At 37.4% G+C, this 14,537-nt stretch overlaps 1 long non-coding RNA gene across 1 annotated transcript; it reads left to right on the top strand.

Moving 5' to 3' along the window:
• The first annotated feature begins 10,859 nt into the window (after window positions 1-10,859).
• LOC129927606 (uncharacterized) lies at window positions 10,860-14,011 on the top strand. The gene is made up of 2 exons (XR_008779196.1): window positions 10,860-11,329; window positions 13,704-14,011. It is a non-coding gene; the product is annotated as an uncharacterized LOC129927606 (long non-coding RNA).
• Window positions 14,012-14,537: the final 526 nt, after the last annotated feature.

Raw genomic sequence — 14,537 nt, 5'->3', positions numbered from 1 at the left:
TGTCTGCCGTGCCCTGATCACATGACTTTGTCTACCAACTTAAGGTACCTGGTGTGATGGGGAAGGTAAAGGCGGCTGGTTGTTGTGCTGGCAATCTCATTAACCATGGGCCACAGAAACAGATGACCTTTACATCCTCAGCCCCCTAGATTGTAAGGTCTTAAAGGGGAACTTTACTTTGATTTACTTTAGTGGGAAAAAAAAAGTTTCTTCTTCCCTTTTTTATTCATTAAACACTGTTTTCTTTTCACTCAAAGAACTTGTAGGACTACTTTTAGCCTAATCAATTTGATGGAGGCGTGGTGGCTGAGTGGTAAAGCTCTTGACTTTCATACTGGGGGTCCCGGCTATGAATCCTAGTGAAGACTGGGCACCTCTGAGTCCACCCAGCTCTAATGCCCAATCCATGGTTCAACAAATTTAAAGATCTTACATGGCAGTATGAATAAAATGACAGTCTATAAAGTCAACTAAAAAAAAGTGAAATTGTACAAGATATAAAATGGAAATATTAATTTGGAGCAAGTCACAACATTTTGAAATAGGAATGTACCAGCTACAACACGCTAGATGCAGTAGATACCAAATCACATTTTGAAATAGAAATGTACCAGCTACAACACACTAGATGCAGGGGATACCAAATCACATCAGTGTAACTGGCAACTCAGATGTAGACTTCTTGGACAACCAGGGAAGGCTAACACCAACCACCTAGCAGGCTGTGAGCTTCCATAAGCAAATTACATTTTGAAAAAGAAATTTACCAGCTACATCACTCTAAAACACAGTGCTACATCATAGGATTCAGCAGTCAATTCTACAGAAAATAGACAAAGTAAAAAAGTAAAACAAAAACTAAACTCCAAACAATAGAAACAACAACCTTCAAAGCAATGGAAGAGATCATTTTTTCCCTGGTTTCTCTGGACAAAATAAGAGAAATAATAATCCTTACTCAGTTTACTAAAATGGAAACCTAAGAGAGCTACCCACTCAAAACTTAAACCCACAAGTCTGGCACTCAAAACTAACTGAAAAGACCATTTCATACAAGAATCTCAAACAAAGAAACACCACTTATAAAATATAATTTATGAATCAGTTAAACAGTGCAATGACTCTCTTCCCTGGGACCTAAGCTCTCTTTTTGCTATGAGACAGTATTGAAAACATAACCAAAAAATCTTATCACAATCAGAAAGATCTCAAGAAAATGGTGAATATTTTTCTACAAATCTAATAAACCAATAACTAGTGGGTCAATTATACAGATGGATCATCTTAAGAATCCACCAGTAACAGAGGAGCTGTCTTATTCAATAAATGGCTCAATTAAGAAAGATTAGAAAATTTAATTGCCACTGGCAATCTCTCAGATGCACTTTCTAATGAATAAACATTTCTTTCTAATGTTTAAAAAAATCTGATGCCTCCTCTATCAAAAAAGTCAGAACAGCTCTTATAAATCTCAACAATAATAGCAAGAAAACTGTTCTTCAATGGGTCCCAGCACACTTTCAAATAGAGGAGAAGAAAAATCTGACACTGCCAAAATGGAAGAATAACTAAGCAGTCTTAAATTCCATGGGAGGTGCAGTGGCTAAGTGGTAAAGCACTTGGTTACTGAACCAGGGTGCATGGTTTGAATCCTGCCGAAGACTGGGGTTTTTAATTTTGGGATCTTTGGGCACCTCTTGAATCCACCCAGCTCTAATGGGTACCTGAAATTAGTTAGGGAAAAGTAAAGGTGGTTGGACACATAACCATAGGCCACAGAAACAGATGACCTTTACATCATCTGCCCTATAGACCACAAGGTCTGAAAGTGGTACTTTACTTTTTCTTTTCTTAAATTCCACTATATCTGGAAGAGAAAAAGAAAAAAAAAAGAGTAGTATAAACCAAAACAGTTGTCACTCAAACATCAGGATTAAGGATGCATGTTACATTCTATCAGGACACAGTCAATGAATTATTTTTCACCTTTGAACAGGGCACAACATAATGAGGCAACACTTATTCTGGATGTTGAAACTAGTGAAAAGAACAAGTGGCCTTGTTTTATCATGAGGCCTATACAAAAAACTGGCCCCCCAACAGCCTTTAGAATAAAGATTGTATGGAAAGCTGCCTGATCTGAAAAGAATGGAGTTCATCTTCGATAAATATATATATATATATCTGAACCCTACAATTTATAATGAGAACACAGAAAAAAAAAACGCAAACAGTATGTAATATTTAAGTTAAACTTTTGTCACACAGTCTCATATTTGTTTATATTGACTTTAATATTCACATTTATTCAAATAAAATAGCTGTATATTTTATACATTTATCCTTAAAATGTGGTGCACTATTGGCCACTAGTTCAAATGTTTGATGTGTTTAAGGCTATATAAGGTTATAACTATTCCTTTGGCTCACATTGAATTAAAATCATACATTGTAATAATTTGTGTGTCTACATCCTCTTATTGTTTATTTGTGTTTTCAGGTGGTGATTTTATTGTTTACCATGGAGTTGTCTACTTTTCAAATTTTACTGACCAAGTTTGTACAGTGACTGATCCATCTGCAGTTTCCGAACCAGTAACTGATATCTCAAAAAAATATTGCTATACTGATGGTGTCTGTCACCTCAGGTAATCTTTCTCTTTTTCTTTTAAATATGTAAAGAAAATTATATGTATGTATTTTTTTATTTAGAAATGGATACTTTTTGTCTAGGGTGGATACTGTTTGTCTAAGGTTGATGTGTTTGACCATGGTGGATAAAACAGAGCCTGATCTTTGCAGAAGTTGTAGAACATTTTTCCACCATAGAATCCATACATTGAAATGAAAATGTTCAGATTTTATCCATGATCAACTGTCTGAAGATTAGGAACTAGATATAGGTCTTGAAGTATTACACTTAATGATCTATTTAAACAAATAAAAAGAACTCTACTGTTTAACCGCAAATCTTAATAAAATTTGGAAAGACCTTCACATAATCCTTGTTAATTTTTTATTACCTTTTCAATATGTTTAATTTGTTGATTTTTTTCTTGAAAAATTTGTAGTTTTGGGTACTGGATAGACAACACTTATACCCACATTCTCATTATAAAATAATTAGTTTCTACTTTTGGACATTATGACAAATAATATAATCTATTGGCTTTGTGGAGGTATCAAAATGCTCTATAAAAAGGAACTTGATTCAAGAAACACAAGGAAGGGAAAAGAGAAATCTATTATACATAAGTAAGAAGTAATGGGATGCACAGTGGATATTAATTTTTTAAAAAGTATTACAAAAAGTAAAGTTTACCTTTCAGACCTTGCGATCCATGGAGCCAATGATGTCAAGGTAATGTTTCTATGGCCAGTGGTTAATGAGCAGGTCCTCATGTGTCCAGCACAATGACTAACCACCTTAATTTTCCCCACCTAAAGTCAGTTACCCATTAGAGTTGGGGGACTGAGGGGCACCCTAAAAATTCAAAATCCCAATCTTCATTGAGGTTCAAACCCTGGACCCCATTGTTTTCCTATGAGGTACACAAATCATTTAGCCGACAAAAAATCAAAATATTGATATAGAAGCGAAATGAAAAATGACAGCTTTTGGCCCATGACTTTGAAATGCTAATATCTATGTATACTTCTTTATGTTGGCAGATGATCAACATGATTTGTTTATTGAAAGACACTTGAAGGTGTAAGTTGTAAAAGGTTTTGAAAGACTTGCCAAAGCAAGGCATTCTTGACAGGGATAAACATTGGGAGCAGCTCTAGCTGACTCAGCTCAGAGGATGACATCACAGTTAATTGACATCTTTCTGTTAACAATGCATGGATTATCTTATCTTCTTCATTCTATGGGAATTATGCATTGAGTGAAGACATCTTGCTGTAGAAGAGAAGAAAAATTCAGATATTCCACATGATTTACAATATGGCTTTGATTGTCTTATGTTAATTATTCCAGTAGTTTGTGGAACACCTAGTCAGGCTTTCTGAGGGAAAACAGTTTGGGAAACATTTACATACTATATGAAGCAGATAGTGACTCAAATTATCATATTGACAGCATTTTAACTTTATTTCTGTACAGTTGTAATAGAGTTTTAGAAAAGAACTTTGATACATGGCTCTAGCTTTAGCCATGCATTAATGAGTTTAAGTAGTTTTTTATTTTAGTTGTAGGCAGGGAGTTGATTGGTTGATGTCTCAATATACATGATCATTTATTATGGTCCGGCACTTACGCTGGGTAGGGCATGTATCCCGTATGGAAGATGAACGTATGCCAAAGGCAGTCTTTTTAGGTGAGCTAAAAGGTGGTTGACGTAACAGAGGCGCCCCACGGAAACATTAAACATTTCAAAGACCAACTTAGGCATCAGCTTTCCTTGGCTGACATAGAAGAGAGCACCTGGTTGCATGTGGCCTCAGAAGGATACAGCTGGAGGTCACTCACGAAGGCCGCGGGATACACATCACATTTGACACCAAAACAAAATCCGCTGCCAAGGACAAATGCAGATGGCGAAAAGAAAATCTGAATTAACCACCTGCGAACAATGGTTATGCTTGCGCTGGATGTGGCAAAATATGTAGGTCACTGCTGGGGCTGCGCAGCCATGGGAAATACTGCACTCCTCACTAATCTTTGGACTCCAAGACAAGCCTTATACATGATCATTGTTAAGCTCACTATCAGTTCATCATTTAGAATTTTCTTTAAAAAAAAAGCATAAAAAAAAGTTCACCTTTCAGACCTTATTGTCTATAATAATATAATATTAATAATACATGCTTTGTCCAATACAAGAAAAAATAAATATTAATTGTTTTTTATATTTTTTTTTATTTACTGTCAGATGTTTAGTCACTTTGGGAGCAGTGATCTTGAGATTTCGATGCTAGATACTCTCAGATTTGAAAGCCAGTATCTTGGATATTTTCTTAGCTCCTCTAGATCAAGATGGCAAAGAACTTTATAAGGATAGGTCTCCCATCCATCACACAACATTTTAGCACCAATGGGTTTCTTTCAAGGAGTTGAAGATAAGGTTTGAATCAGATTTATCTTTTTACTACCTCTGGCATTTTTTTTATTCGTCTCATGCTAAAAAGTGTTTTTTTTTAGCTGGCAACTGATGCTTTCTGATAGAGACAATTAAGCTCTCAAGAAGGCAGTGGAACACACATTTAAGGTCAAAATAAAACCTGTTTTGAAAGACAGGTGCAAAATTCAAAAGAAAACAATTGGATCCTTGAAGGACAACAGCTTTGTCTGCATCAGATGATGAAAAATATGCATGGAGAAAGAGGCTTTGCATAATATTGATGTGTAAAAACAAATGTCACAGATGACAATCTCAGCTCTGCATGGCCTATACAAATGTCTTCCATACATTAGGCTGATTGTTGACAAAGGGCAAAAGATTAACAGCAAAATCTCAAGTGTGTTAATTGAAAAATAGAGTTAGACTTGACTCAAAACATTTTGAAAGAACTTGTAATGACAATATCAATGCAATTTCTGATTAAAACAGAAGGAAAGGCTGGATGAAGACTTGGAGAAAAGTTCATTTTCTAAATAACTCTTTTATGTAAATTTCATTGACCTTCTAGAATTTGAGTTCAATCTATTTAACTGTGTTTATTTTGTGCATAGGTTGTTCCCCTAAACTAAGCTGAGATGAGGCAGTTAAAGCAAAAGGACTGCAATGTTTGTTTCAAGGTATGTTTTTATAGAAATAACATTAACCATCCTTTTTATTTATGAAAGCAGTAAAAAAGTTTTTTTCTTTTCTTTGGAAGGGGGGGGGGGATTTTTTGTGTAAATCTGTTTGTGGTAAAAAGAAAAAAAAAGTTCCCCTTTCCGATCTTGTGGTTTATAGGGCAGATGATGTAAAGGTCATCTGATTCTGTGGCCTACGGCTAATGAGGGTGTCATGTGGCCAACAGAATGACCAACCACCTTTACTTTTTCCCCAACTTATGTCAGGTACCCATTAGAGCTGGGTCTAAACCAGGATTCAAACCCTGGATCCTTGGTTCAGAAGTTAAGCGCCTTACATCTCAGCCACTGCACCTCCCTGTTTGTGGTAATCAGGCTATTTTAACTTGATAGGCTGGGTTCCAAAGGACTGTCAATGCCGGGGGTGAAAGTGGGGATAAGCACCCACTTTCCAAGAAATGCTCCCATGGCTTGCGTCTCTAAATGCCTCTGACAGTCAAATCCAGCTCCTGGCCTTCACGTGTGATTTTCTCAAAAATCCGGCGGAACCTGTTCTTACAAACTGACAGGAGAAGGGATGAAAGGCGGAACACTGGCGCCTCAAAACCAATTTAGCTTCGTGTTGATGGGGCACGTCAGCCTAAATAACGCAACCCATCTAGGAGAAGGAAAACTCTGACTCCAAACCTCCACTCTGTGGCGATACTCCAAACGTGTGGGTATCGGGGCTTGGAAATGACCAAGAGAAATAAATAACCCCACTGCCTTTCCACTTGCATTTCACTAAGTGAATAATAGTGGACCTTCCTCCCCTCTAGGTGCTTTTTGACAGAGGTCTGGATTGCACTACACCAGACGGAGGTCCTTGTCTCACTACATTCTAATACTAGACATAAACCCATCATGAAGTGTTTTTTTTCTAAATCTGGTGAATGTGATATCGTGAAGGGGCCTGGATCCAGGATGTGACGATTCCACAGAGCATACCCAGAGCACAGTCCACTTTAAGCTTTCTACTGCAGAAAAGTTCCATTTGGAGAGCTCTATGGATGGCGGAGAATGGACCATTGGCCAACCCCACCTTGTCCCATGGATATTCCGGTTACGGTTTTCAGACCTAGATGTTTCCTTTTATGTCAGTATTGGAGAAAATTGCCAAGACCGAAAACTCCCTTAAAATGCGGGGGCTATATATTTATATATTTTAAAAAAGCCTGAGGAAACACCCAGCCTACACTAAATGCCAAGGAATTTAACGAAAAATCCATACGAGCTCAGACGTCGCCTCGTAAAAGTTCTGCGCATGGCAGTTTCTTCCAGGACTGCCTGTGATAAGTCAGCTACTGGAAAAAAAAAACAGACTAGCAGCAAACACCTAAACCTTTTGCAACTCAACATCTTAGGTCTACAAAACAAGACAACAGAACTCCAACACATACTCAAGAAGCATGATATACACATAGCGCTATTGCAAGAAACACCACTGCCCAAGAAAAAAATAAACATCACAAGCTACACACAGTACAGATGCCTTTGCACCAAATGCCAGGGAATTATGACCCTCATAAGAAACGACACACAAGCCATAGTAAAACAAATACAGAACAATACAGACATCGACACTCAGGAAATACTTCTTTGGAGAGGAGGAACAAAGTACACCATCAAAAACTACTATTGCCTACCATCATCAACTGCAGAAATAGACATACAACTACCACACTACACAAGGACAATAATAGCTGGCGACTTCAATGCACACACACCTTCCCTAGGCTACCCACACTACAACAAGCGTGGCAAAGAAATAGAGGATGTAACAAATGCCTCTAACCTACACCTTCTGCAAAACAAAACTACACCTCCAACTTTCCTCCACAGAGCACACAACACAACTAGCAGACCTGACCTAACTTTTATCTCTACAGACATTACCGACTCTTCTAAAATAACAGTACTTGAAGACATAGGTAGTGACCACAGGCCTATACTCCTCAATATTGGAATGCCAGGTAGATACCAATCCAACAAAACAACTAGATGGAACTATAAAAAAGCTAACTGGGCAGCTTTTTCACAAGAAACAGACACAAGACTATCAAGCATAATTGAGACAGACGTCAATTCAACCTACACAACTATAGTCTCCAACATCTTACAAGCAGCAAAAAAATACATCCCTCGAGGCCAAGTTAAAAAATACAAACCTTTTTGGACACCTGAATTAGATAAATTAGTAAAAGAAAGAAATATGGCCAGGAAGACTATAGAAAAAAACCCTACTAGAGAGAACAAGAAAACGTACAACAAATTGACAGGGCTTATAAGATACAAAATTAAAACAGAAAAAAAGAAAAAGTGGACCACAACATGCGAACAACTAGATCTAAACAAGGATGGTCGAAAGGCCTGGACACTTCTGCACCGGCTAGCAGGAAAGAAACAAATAACAAACCCCCAACCTATAAAAGGCACTGACGACATAATAACAGAAAACCTTAAAAAGGCTGAAACCTTCAATAAATATTTTGCCAGCATTAACAAGTCAAAGCCAAGAAAACAACTGGAACAGGCCTTCAGTAATATCTTAAAGAAAGAAGAAAAAGCTCCAACAGTCAACTGTCAGATCTTTGACACTCCCTTCACTCTGCATGAGCTCAATACTGCCCTAAAAAGCCTCAAGTCAAGAAAATCCCCTGGACCCGATAAAATAACAAATGAAATGCTTCGGGGACTAGGACCACAGGCCCAAAACTGTATACTTAACTTTATCAACCATACATGGAAAACTGGAGACATACCACAGGAATGGAGAACTGCAAACATAATACCCATTTTAAAGAAAAATAAACCACCTGGAGACCCAAAAAGTTATAGACCAATATCTCTAACATCCAACATTGGCAAAATGGCAGAAAAAATGATCAATAACCGACTTTATTGGTGGCTAGAAAGTACTTGCTCACTCCACAATGCACAAGCTGGCTTCAGGAAAGCAAGTAGAACAGAAGATCACCCCTCTTTCGTTTTATCCAGGACACAGTAGAAGGGTTTCATGAAAACAAGCACACTACAGCAGTATTTATAGATTTGCAGCAAGCCTATGATAGAGTGTGGAGAAAAGGTCTATTTTTGAAGATGAAAAAAATGGGCATCCATGGAAAAATGTACAGCTGGATCAGGGCATTCTTAAAAAACAGAACCATCCAAACCCGATTCGAAGGTGCCATCTCTAGTAAAAAAAAGTTTGGAAGAAGGACTACCACAAGGTTCAGCCCTTAGCTGCACTCTCTTTCTAATCTTCATGAATGACCTCCCGGACCTCATTTCGGTCAATAAGGCACTTTATGCAGACGACCTTTTAATTTGGACTACAGAGAAATATCCAGTGCTAACTAGATCCAAACTAAATAGAGCCCTCACAACTATCTCCACATATTCAAAATTATGGAAAATGGAAATAAACAAAGAAAAGTCAGTTTATTCAATCTTTAGCCACAGCAACAAAACAGCAAAAAGAAACTACATCCTAAAAATAGACTCTCAGCCAATAAATAAAGAAGAAAATCCAACATATCTTGGTGTAAAACTAGACCAAAGACTGTCTCTAAAACACTTTATGGCAGATTTAAAAGAAAAGGCATCACAAAGATTAAACATAATAAAACACCTAGAAGGAACATCCTGGGGAGCTGAAAAGAAAACCTTAAGACAGTTATACACTGGATATGTCAGATCTGTAATGGATAACTGTCTCTCCATACAAGTAGCTGCCAACAAAACCTATCAATCACCATTAGATACAATCCAAAACCAAGCCTTGCGGTTAATTAGTGGAGGTATGAGAACTACTCCCACAGCAGCCTGTGAAATAGACTCCAATATTGAACCTCTTAAGTTAAGGCGCAACAGAGCAGCATTAGAAGCTATTGAGAGATACAGAAGGTTGGAGGACGATCATCCAAATAAATTACTAACACAGGGAAATAGGAAAAACAACCAAAAAAAGCAAAGGACTCTGATCCAACTTACTGACGAACTAGCCCTAAAACACCACCTACCCAATAACATAGAAAAAATTACCAGGTTTTCAAACATTACACCCGAACTAAACTACAAACAACCAACCATCAAAACACATTTACTAAATAACACCTTAACAAAAGAATCAAATCCACTGGAGCTCAAAGTAGGCACGCTTGAAACAATCAAAAGCTATCAAAAAACAGCTATCCATATTTATACAGACGGATCGGCTTTCAAAGCTAGCATCAATGCTGGTCTTGGTGCCTTCCTGGTCTTCCCTAAAAATAAACACTTTGAGATAAGCGCACCCTGTGGTGATTACTGCTCAAACTTCCAAGCCGAAATTGAGGCAATTACCATAGCACTCCAGACAGTGGAAAACAAATTATATGAAGGAGTGCAACCACCATCAGATATTGTTGTCTTTACAGACTCCCAATCTAGTCTGCAAGCACTTAACAGCAGCACCTCAAACAGCCCAAGAGAGTTGACAACACTCATTGTGATAATCCACCAGGTGATATCAAAATTAAATATCAATATTACACTACAGTGGATCCCTGGACACATTGGCATCATGGGAAATGAAAAGGCAGATAAGCTATCAAAGGCAGGTTCATCTATGGAACAACTAGATAGACCTGTTAACTACCTCACCCTAAGGTCAATGTTAGTCAACAATCACAAAGAGGAGTGGCTCAACCAATGGGCATCAGGAAACACAGGCAGAGCCATGTACAGAGAAATGACTACGCCTAACAAACTGGACAGTATTAACTTCCTCCCCAGCAAAGAACAATCTACAATCTTCCAACTAAGAACAGGACACACACCACTATTAAATTACCACCTGAACAAAATAAACTCCACACAACTACCCCTTTGCAGACATTGCGCCCACCCCTTTGAAACCGTAAACCATATCCTCTTTGAATGCCCCTCTCTAATCCACCTTAGGCAGACCCTACTTCCACTACAGCCCAACATAACCAACACCCTGTATGGCAGTGCTGAACAACTGAATAAAATAGCACACTTTTTTTCCTTGGCACAGTCTACAAAAGAGCTCACATCTCAGCAGCAATAAAGCTGGCTAGAAGAAGAAGAAGAAGAACTTGATAGGCTATAAATATAAGTGTAAAATATTTTTTAATGTGTATAAGATGCATGTCCAGATAAAGGTGCTACAACTGACCAACTTTAAAAATAATGATATATGAAGATAAACTAAATCATGAATAGTGATGTGCCTTTAAAACTGTTTCATGGGAGTAAAACATCCAGACACAACAGAATGCAACAACAGATGTATCGGAAGCTCAAAATCAGAAACTGAAATCTGCCCATGTGGAGTGTCACCAGAGAATGCTGACCATCTCCTCCAAAACTGCTCTCTTTACCAAGAGGCTGTACATGACACTGGCCCATAAACACCCCAATAGAAAGAAAACTATATGGAGAGTTCCCTGATTTGGAAACCACTGCGAAAATAATCTCATATACTGGTCCAGTCATCTGAATGCTCCACTAAAAAAATGAGAAGGAAGAAGAAAGAAGATTGTATGTACCATTTTTGTTTGTTTGAGGATGGGGAGAAAAGTGTTCTTAGAATTCAAACACCAAAAGTATGTGTCTTTATGAATTCAATGTGATTGATACTAGGCTTTTTGGGCTGAAAATAAAATGCAGGAAATTTTATTGGAAGTGCAGAAAAAAAAAAGAGTTTTTAGCCAAAATAAACAATGTATAGCCTGAGAACAAATCAGGTGGAAGAACCAAGGGTAATGCTAGTATACTATAGAAGTAGAATCTTTTTTTATGCTTGCAACTTCATTGATGCATAAGTGTCCCAAACTGCTTGTTAATGTGATATGAAACATAATTTTTTTTAATCAATGACTACAAAACATTTATGGCTGCCTTTTAGCCTTTTAAGCCAACAATCAGTTGCCTGATTGCAACTTGCTTAGAACATAAGACTACATAAAGTTATTAGAGCTATTGAAACTATTTTACCAAGCTGGGTTCAAAGAAGTACTCAAATTTAATGTTGAGATATTACAGTGGGACTTTCCTAATCCTATTTGATGTTGAGATGAGACTTTGCTAGTCATATTTGGTGTTGAGACATTACATTGAGATTTTCCTAGTCATACTTTGATGTTTAGACTTGACTACTTTCTCTTTCTTCCATTCAAGTTTATACTTTCACTCAGCAATCTAATACTTGATACTATTTCTATTATTGACAAATTCATGTATGAATACAAGCTTTTTGATAGCAATTACTTCATTTTAATGTACATTAGCTTTAAAAACTGTGTATTCATCATAATGTAGTTACCACAATGATAGTTATTGTTTACAAATTTAATTCTCTCACAAACTATGTTCTTTCCTCTCAACAAACACTCTTAATGTTAATGTCTTCTCATCTACTCTTGATAATGGTATTCAGAAGTAAACCTAGATTTCCATTTGAATCAACTTACATTAAAAGAGAAATTCTTCTTCTTCTTCGTTCTCATTGTTATGTTGGAGTGTTCATATGACTAGACCAATACATGAGATGAACTGCGCAGTGGTTTCCAAATCAGGGAGCTCTCCATATAGTTTTCTTTCTATTGGGGTGATTTGGGGCCAATGTCTTATGCAGGCCTCTTGGTAAAGAGAGCAGTTTTGGAGGACGTGGTCGGCATTCTCTGGTGATACTCCACATTGGCAGATTTCACTGGTTCCAATTTTGAGCTTGCGGTACATGTGTTGTCGCATTCTGTTGTGTCCAGTCCTGAGTCAAAAGATTAGACGTTGGTCTTGTTGGGATAGCTTATAGTAAGCATCATCTTTCTTGTGATTTGGATGAGAGCTCGTCCATTTCTCATTTATTTTATTTACAATTAATTTCTTCATTTCTTCTGGATAGAGTGCAGAGTTTATTTGTGAGTTGGTTCTCCCACTCTTGGCGAGTGTGTCAGCCTTCTCATTTCCTTCTAGTTGTATATGAGCTGGTATCCATTGATAACAGTTTTTTTGCTGTTGTTGTTGAGCTTTGTAAGTGTTGTTCTGAGGTGTTTAATGTAAGAGGAATCAGAGTTTTGCAAGCTTTGGAGGGTTGTTTTCGCATTGGTTAGAAAGACAATCTGACTTTGTGGGGAACTTGGATGATTTGCTAGCATGGTAGCAGCTAGTGCTAGTGCTTCCCTTTCTGCTCTGTGACTGTCAGAGAGCTCTCCAGTTGCAATGGATTTTTCTAGTTTTCCTCCATCTGGCCATTTGATAAGTATTCCAGCTCCTCCATTAGTGGTGGCTTTATGGGATGAGCCATCCGTGTAAAATCTGATCCACTGATTGCTAGGATAATTGGTATGTAGAAAACAGATCACTATTTCCTTGAGCTCTGTTGGTCTGTTAACAGATTTTCTTTTTATGTTTTCAATATGGTCCCTTATAGTAGGAAGAGGGCTTTGGTCCCAGGGTGGAGATTCATTATAGTTTATTGAGGATTCCAGAGTAATTTTTTCAAGTTGGTGTTTCTTTTTTAGGCTATAGAGATTTCTGTATGAAATTGGTCCTTTTGAGATGGTTTTTGTGCCAGTTTTGTGCAGCGGTTTTCTCCATAGCTTATGGGTGTTGTTTTCATTGCTCCTGTCATTATCCTTAGACCAATATTTTGAACCTTGTCTATTTTTCTTAGGTTGGTTTGGGCTGCTGAGCCCCCCCATGCCGTGGTTATAAGAGAAATAAATCTGAATAGTATTTATTTAGAATCTTGTCATACTGATTATTTTGATAGTGACTCCATATTGTCTGTGTTTTTATGCTTTTTTTCTAAGTTTTGAATTAATCATTTGTTTGTTAATGCATTGGTTAAAAAACAAAAGAGGTCTATTGTTGTTTTTTTTATTTTTACTTTTTTATTTGCTTTTATCAATAGGAGCGGAAATTCGTAGTGTTGGCACAGAAGCTGGAATGTTTGCTATCAGGGCTCGTAGGAAGATGGCTACAGAGAAAGATTTTCTGGAAGCAGTAAATAAAGTCATCAAAGCCTACGCCAAATCTAGTGCAACTCCTTGCTACATGACTTACAATGAAATCAATAGTAGCTTGATAGAAATGTCTACTAGAGAATCAGTACAGAACTTGTGTTTACTCACTGATCTGATTTTAAACTTAAGTGAATCATTGTTTGTATTCATGATGTTTTATTTCAACTTATTAAATCATGGTATCTTTCTTATTAAATATGTTGTCAGTGTGGTTTTTACTTTTGTCAGTAATTTGTTACATCTGGATGTTTCATTGTATATATAAGTACTTGCTTAAATCAATAAGATTTGAGCATTTCTTGTGTAACAGTTAACAGTTGAAAATGTAATAATGCTGAAAAACGTGCTGCAAATAGTAACAGAGGATCTAGACATTTAAATATTTATGCTAAATAAATTTTAACTTTGGGATGCTGTGGGTGAGAGGTTAAGTGCTTGTCTTCCAAACTGAGGGGATCTAAGGGTTCAAATCTTGCTGAAGAATGGGATCTTTGATTCTTACGATGCCTGAGCCCCTCCTGCCCGAAGCTTACTGGTTAAGGCGCCAGTTACTCGCCTTTGCCCCTTCTCCTGTTAGTGAGAACAGTTCCGCCGGACTCAATATCTGAGCCACACATGAAGGCCATGAGTTGGACTGGTTGTCAGAGGCTATTCGAGATGCATGCCATTTGGAAGCATTTTATAGGTAGTGGAGTGCTTTCATCCATTACCACTTCCGGCAA

Source organism: Biomphalaria glabrata, chromosome 8 (genome assembly GCF_947242115.1).
Source record: "Biomphalaria glabrata chromosome 8, xgBioGlab47.1, whole genome shotgun sequence".
Lineage (NCBI taxonomy): Eukaryota > Metazoa > Mollusca > Gastropoda > Planorbidae > Biomphalaria > Biomphalaria glabrata.
This window is presented reverse-complemented; position numbering and strand designations above follow the sequence as displayed.